The sequence below is a fragment of the Pseudorasbora parva genome, chromosome 22, assembly GCF_024679245.1.
Source record: "Pseudorasbora parva isolate DD20220531a chromosome 22, ASM2467924v1, whole genome shotgun sequence".
NCBI classification, from domain to species: domain Eukaryota; kingdom Metazoa; phylum Chordata; class Actinopteri; order Cypriniformes; family Gobionidae; genus Pseudorasbora; species Pseudorasbora parva.
Window position 1 is genome coordinate 8,130,621 of NC_090193.1, and position 7,846 is coordinate 8,138,466.

Consider the following 7,846-nt stretch of genomic DNA (forward strand, 5'->3'; position numbering starts at 1 on the left):
TCTTCATGTTGTACATTGTGTGGAGTGAGTCTATGGTGCTTGTTATTTGTATTTGATTGCTGCTTTGGAATAGTGTTGCAGTCGAGAGACTAAAACCAAGGCAAGGCAAGACCGAGTTAAGACCATCACTCCTCAAATTCATCTGAAAGGTCCACATTTACTGCCGGGAAATCAATAAATACAGTTAGAATAATAAATAGAGCTGATGCCAATCAAGGGAATTCTCTGACATCAAAATTCATCTTAGCATTGCGGAGGTGGCACAGAAGCCGCATTTGAATTGGTAAAGTCTCCATGAACTCGAGATGGAAGTTTTTTGGCTTTTATTATGAATGTTAGCCTTGCTGTTATCTATAAGCTAGTGTGCTCCAAAACAATGACAACATTCCCATTTAGAAGATATAAGCATTCAAAACTTACAGTCTCTCACATCCACCAATATGGATCAATGATTTTGATGACATCACTCTGATGCCCTCCAGAATCTGAAGCCCCGCCCCCCTACATTATAAATAGACGCTGAATCTGCAGCTGAAATTGATCACTTGTTCACACATTTACTATTTTCTGCATGGTGAAGATAAGCTTAATATACGCTTACCATTTGGGTGAATGAAGTCTGGTTTCACATTAGTGTGCCGCGAACCGCCGCAGCGTGCACAGTCTGCTCCGGTCCAGACACGATAGCACACAGCGAATATGATCCAGTGCAGACCAACATCTCAGACCTATTTGAATTCTGCACAGAATGCTCTTTTAAAGCGATATGGAGGAGAAACGGTTAGAGATTAGGAGGAAACCACAGCTTTCTGACGAGTTTAATGGCTCTGGCCAGCAGTGATATAAACTAAATGCTACGTTTTTTTAAAAGGGAGGAGTTGTTTGATATATCCCGCCCTCTCTTCCGTCAACACATTGAGTAATGTTGAGCATTTCAAGGAACTTTACTGGGCCAGTAAAGGCAATAAATAAATAATGCTGAGATGCATGTTTCAAAAAATACATTTTTATGTATTGGACATCAATGTTTGCAATCATGCTCATATTTGTGAAAACTCTTGTGATATTGCTTAATTATAGCCTAGAAATCTAGACGCACCCTAGCGGCAGCAAATTTAATTTGCCCGCAAGTGTGGTCAAGCAACTCTCAATTCTTATCTGAGCTGTATTCCTCAGAATCTGGACGGCCCAATCACATCGTGTAGGTAGGCTATAGAGTCGGCGGGCGGGGCCATAATGACGACGGCCGAGTTGCGTTTGCGTGCTTCTAGTAACACAGTCTTAGCGGCGGTCTTTCGAATCAGCTCTGGCCGCGCCTCCGGAAGACTTGGAGTTAAGCTTTCCTCTGAGAAAAGAACAAAGAGCGGCACTGAAGTCATTCTTAAAAAGGGAAGATGTGTTCGGAGTTTAGCCGACCGGATACGGCGAATGTTTAATCAGTCAGCGAGCTCCCCTTCACCGTCGTTGCTCCGGTTGGTGTACCGCTATCCTATCGCGTGCAGAGGGAGTTTGAAAGACAACCGTTTATCCCGCCCCTCGGATTGAGCCCTGTCTATGGTGAGTTTCCAGACCAAACATCTTGATGTGGGTCTGGCTTGTCAGGCTAGCTTAATTATATCTTCTTCTTCTTTCGGCTGTTCCCTTCAGGGGTCGCCACAGTGAATCATCTGCCTCCATCTATTTCTATCCTCTGTATCCTCTTCTCTCAGACCGACTACCTTCATGTCCTCCTTCACTACATCCATAAACCTCCTCTTTGGTCTTCCTCTTGACCTCCTGTCTGGCAGCTCTAACCTCAGCATCCTTTTACCGATGTATTCACTCTCCCTCCTCTGAACATGTCCAAACCATCTCAACCTGGCCTCTAACTTTGTCTCCAAAACATCTCACATGGGCTGACCCTTGGATGTACTCATTCCTGATCCTATCCATCCTCGTCACTCCTAAAGAGAACCTCAACATCTTCAGCTCTGCTACCTTTAGCTCTTCCTCCTGTCTTTTCCTCAGTGCAACTGTCGCTGGTCTCACAACTTGTCCTGTATACCTTTCCTTTCATTTTTGCTGGGTACACTTGTATCACACAACAGACCTGACACTTTTCTCCACCCATTCCAACCTGCCTGCACACGCTTCTTCACCTCTTTTTCTACACTCCCCATTGCTCTGGACTGTTGACCCTAAATACTTAAAATCCTGCACCTTCTTTACCTCTTCTCCCTGTAACTTCACTGTTCCACTTGGTTCCCTCTCACTCACACACATGTATTCTGTCTTGCTGCGACTAACCTTCATTCCTCTTCTCTCAAGAGCAAACCTCCACCTCTCTAGACTTTCCTCCACCTGCTCCCTCCTCTCACTACAGATCACAATGTCATCTGCTAACATCATAGTCCACGGAGTCCAAATTATATAATTTGTTAAAATAATTCCAGTGAAGCCATGTTTTACAGTGAATTAAGAACCGTTAAGGGGCGCGAGCACTGATCAGACAGAATGAGTTTTTTGCAGTGAGAGGCACTTTTTCAAAATTGCTTTTTATTGGCAGTGAGCGTTTTGCACGCTGTTCATGCACCCCGGGCGCCGTGCATTTTAGCCGTCTGAATGGCTACCTTGATTAAACTAATAAAAGAACCTAGAAAAATATAAAAAACGCACCTCACCTTTCCTAAATTAAAAACCGTCATCCACAAAAAGGCAGTGCAGTGCCTCGTGTTTTCAAACCTGAAATTGGCCTAATGCTATTAGGTGTGTTTAAATTGACTGACTGGTGTCTGACATCAAAGTCCCGTGAGGGCAGACCACTCCTTGGCCCTGTCCCAAATGGCACATATCATACACTTTCGGTCTTGTGGACGTACAGTGGCCGCTGCATGCGCATGTCCACAAGACCGAAGGGTGTCCCATTCGTCATTTAAGCTTAAAGAGTTACTTCAGCGATTAGCATATGACTTTGTATAAGTAGAAACCCGGGAGTATATTTGAATGATTGTGCTTCCCTCCCTCGTGTCCCCCTGAGACAAGAGATTTATGTATTTTATTTCTGGAAAAATCCAATTGAATTTTGTGGCATTTGTATTAATTTTGGTGACATTTTTGACAATCCCTCTGACTCTGCACAAAATAAATCAAATTAGAAACGAGTTATTGATTGCCTTTGAAACAGGACGTTTTTACATCCAATCACTGATAATGTTAACAAATAAATCAGACAATAACCAGCAATTTAGTGATATCCCCACAGTTGTGGTCTTGACCCCTCTTGAAATAAAATGGCGAGTCCTCGTAAAGGTGCACAATGTAACTTTTCTGTCCGCTAGAGGGCGCCTATTAAAAACAAAGGTGTAGCATGATGACAGCAAGTTTAAAGGAACTGTAAGTAAGAAATTTATTTCAATGAATCATAAAATGGCCCTGATATGTCACTAGACATTAAGAAATCATGTTAATTTCAAATACTTATATCACTGATAACAGTAGTCCGGCCAGGATATTGTCATTTAAAAGTTGTGTTTGTGATGTTGATGTTGACATGTTGTGTTTTGGCCTGAAGCTCCGCCCTCCACCTATCGACCAATCACAAAGTCAGAAGTGTTTCTGCATCCGGGTTGCCAGATCTGCTCTAGTTACCACAGCTGCAGCTAAAAACGTTCCTGCTGATCCTGCAGCCAATCTGGCAACCTCGAGTCAGGGAGGAGGTGGAGAGGGGATACACCTGCAGAACAATCTTACATACACTTCCTTTAAGCTTGGAATCTTGGCAAATGTGGTCTTCACCTCACAGCCAGTGGAAAATAATCGGGATAGGGCTCATGTTCATGGATGTGATTATTAACATTACTATAGTATGAAGCAGAGCAGGGCCGAGTGTTGAGGGAGCTGAGCAAGGCTGCTGGAGCGGTAATAAGATGTTATTAAAGATGAATGCAACAAATGCCTCGCGAGCAGCGGGACTTTTATTATGCCACAGTCGCTGGCGCCATTTCTTCTTTTCCAGTCATGAGTATGAGGTAACGCGGCTCTGTTTATCATATCAGATACATTTAAGCGTGTTGAAAATGTTATGGCATTACTCTGCGGCTGCTCGGCAGCTGCTGTGACACTGCAGTAACAGTAAAGCGTTACCGCAAAATAAAAGCGGAAACCGAGGATAGCGCAAATATGACGCAAATTGACAGGCGACTCCCTCAGACGTCCCGGTTCATTGGTTAAAATAGCAATTTTCTCATGATTTACAAATGCTTGGAAACATTTGGGATATAAGTTCTCAATTGAACAAAATATATAACACTGGCCTGCTTATTTTTGGATATTTCACTGAATTTTTTTTACATAGTGCACCTTAACTCTGAGACAAGTTCGATTAGGCTTGCCTACAAATGGGGTCAAGACCGAGCCAAGTCCTTCAAAAAATTCCAAGACTGGTACTGTACAGAAACACTAAGTTTACAACATTTTATTTAAATCAAAATTACTTGTGCTACAAGAATATTATTTGTCATGTTTGAAATGTACATTTACTGTGATTAAAACAGGGTTTGAATGGGAGGCATCCACAAGTATAATACTGCCTCCCAGTGTTCGTATTTTAGTTTTTGGATTCATTCTGGCAGGTTTGTGTACGTTTTTTCTTCTCTATCAGTAGTCTAAATGGTAATCGCTGTGATTATTACAATGCCTGATTTAGATTTTCACAACTTATACAAATGCTGATGTCTGGGCATTAAAACAATATTCACAAAAAAACCAGAAGCAATTACGTGTTGATTTTTTGCTGGAACAGTACAAGAGACAAAGCAAAGTTAATTACAAAATGAAGCAATACACAGTGTGACGATGCAGTCTGACTGTCCTTCCTTCTGTGTTATAATAATATACCAAGGATATCCCAAAATTATGTAGGATCAGAAATATATGAATCATGTACATCACTCAATTAAAATAGGAAATTCTTCACTCAAGGGCAGGGTGTAAGAAAGGGCTGCCCTCTTCAATATTTACATCAATAAATTGGCGAAACTCCTAGACCAATCAGCAGCTCCTGGCCTCACACTACATGACTCCTCTATAAATATCCTCCTGTGCAGATGATCTGGTGCTGCTGTCTCCAACAGAAGAGGGTCTACAGCAGAACCTGGATGTCCTGCATCAGACCTGGGCCCTGACTATCAAACATAACGAAACTAAAGTACTAACATTTCAGAAAAGACCCAGATGTCAGGGAAAGAGACACAATTTCACCCTTGGTATGCTCAAAATTGATCATGTCAGATGCCACCAACTACACATTCCTCAAATTGAAATTCAATGCAAACGGAAACTTCAACTTGGCCGTGAAGGAACTGAAAGCAAGAAGGGCTTTCTAAGCCATTAAAAAAAACAATCCAATTTTAAATACCAATCAAAATCTGCCTTTAAAATATTCCAATCAGTCATAGACCCTATTGCACTATATGTCAGTGAAGTGTGGGGTCCTAAATCACGAATTTGACAAATGGGACAAAAATCCGATTGAAACCCTGCATGCTGAGTTCTGTAAGAGTATCCTGAGAGTACAGCAAAACATGCCGAACAAAGCAAGCAGGGCAGAATTAGGTCAATACCCTCTACTAATCCACATTGAGAAACAAGCCGTCACATTTTGCAAACATCTAAAACTGAGTGACCCCAACTCTTACCATTTTAAAGCCCTTTAAAAACCATGAAATGAACACTAAGAAGAGTCCCCTGATTCAGATGGTCCTTAAGCTGCAATAACAAACTAACACGACTAACAATAATCACCCTCAGGACACTGAGGAAAAAATGACGAGTGCCCACAGCCTGGCTATAGAGAAGGGCAGATACAGACAGAACCGTCTGTCCAGAGAGAGCAGGTTATGCCTGTAGCTACTGTAGCCAAAGAGAGATTGAAACAGAGCTGCTCTTCATAACCACCTGCTCTAATTACAATGACATTCCAAAACACTCAAATTCCCGAATTTGAAAATATTTGTCCCAATTTGTTGAATGTTCAAACATGTTGAAGAGTGACACACAAGCTCAATGTTTACTTGGCAAAAGAGAGACCGCATTTCACTAGCAGCAAAATACATCAATTCTGCCACAAAAAAAGAAAAGAGTCGACCAAACAATGATGTATTTACTCTCTCTCACACACACAAAACACACGCGCATGCCACGCACACACACAAAGGCGTAATTTGCGGGTGGGACATGTCCCCACCACTTTTTGAAACATCTTGCTGCACGGATGAACCTAACTAATACAAACAAAACATCTCTTGTTAACTAGAAGAGCATCATTTCATTCGATTGTTAAATAAGCGGCGATCTGGCGCTCGTTGACGCTGTTATCAGTGGTGTAGATTTCTCTTGAGGCTCGTGCATACTGTGCAGTCTTCAGACGAGCGCTTTAATCTAAGGCTTAACGCCGTTGGAGAGATTTTCTATTTGTTCTGGTGAAATCAAAAACTGTCCTTGCTCTTGATGTACAACCACTGATGATATTCGGTTTTGATGAGAGAGAAAAAAACGAGGGCAGATTAGAAACAAGAACTTCTGACAAGTTTAACAAAGGACCATTAAGGTGCACTATGCAAATTTCCGTCCACTAGAGGGCGCCTATTCAAAACAAAGGCGTAGTTTGATGACGCCAAGTTTGAGCACAGCATCTTGGGACATGTAGTCTGCACCTCACAGCCGGTGGAAAATAGGACTCGGGCAGAAATCATGTTCATGGATGCGATTATTAATGTTACTGTAGTGTAAAGCAGAGCAGGACCGAGTGTTGTGGAGCTGAGCACGGCCGCTGGAGCGATTGTTAAACAAACACACGGCTCACAAGCACCGGGACTTTTATTATGAAGGGACGGGACACAGTTGCCGGGCGCCTGCACTATTTCCGCTTTTATAGTATACGTGTTCTTTTCACAGAAAAGCTCTGCTTGGAGGATGTAAATTACTGAAATCTGACAACCGCAAGCAGGGGCGTAGCACCAAATTTTGGGCCCTGGGTACAAACCATCTTGCTGGGCCCCCGTACCATGTATGTGTATGTATAGAAAACGGACTTCCCTGCCTTGGGCCCTGGTTACTCAGTACCCTTTATCCCCCCAGTCCCACGCCCCTGACCGCAAGCACTAACGCTCTTCCTTCCCTCAGACAACCCAAACAAACCAGTGATGACTCGTCTTTTCATCAACGATATTGCATGTTTATATAACGTTAGTCACAATGTAGGCTACGCAGTGACTGTGATGTACTCTGAAATACAAGCATGCAAAAACATCATACTTAATTACATAAGTTCTCAAAAAAAAAAAAATTTATATATATATATATATATGTGTGTGTAATTATTTTTGATTTTTTTACAAAATTAATAGCCAAATGACTGTCGTTTTAACTTATATGGTGGAAAAGGTGACGTTTGCTAGAAGGATCGAGTGAACGATCTGTAAGCAACGTATCTACGGTTGTATTTTGTAATACAAAATAATATTACCCTTTGTCATTAGACACACTATTTAGTTTTGTACGGTACTTGGTGTTTCCTGTTGTTACTGTACTAGCATCTTGCGATATATCTAGACAATGCTGTCTCTTTAAGTTTAATCTAACTCTCAGAAATTGTTTAAACATTAAATATAAAAACGCTACTATGCTTGCAGGAATACAGTTGTAATTGCCACTTTCTTCAGTTTAAGACGCTGAGCGAAGCTTGCTTGAAATGGGCCGAAAAAACGAACGATCTTGAATTAAATTGTTGTGGTATCGGATTATAATAAACATCAACCATCACTGTTGACATTTTTTATCTGTGGGATGGGTAAAAAGTCCTCACGTC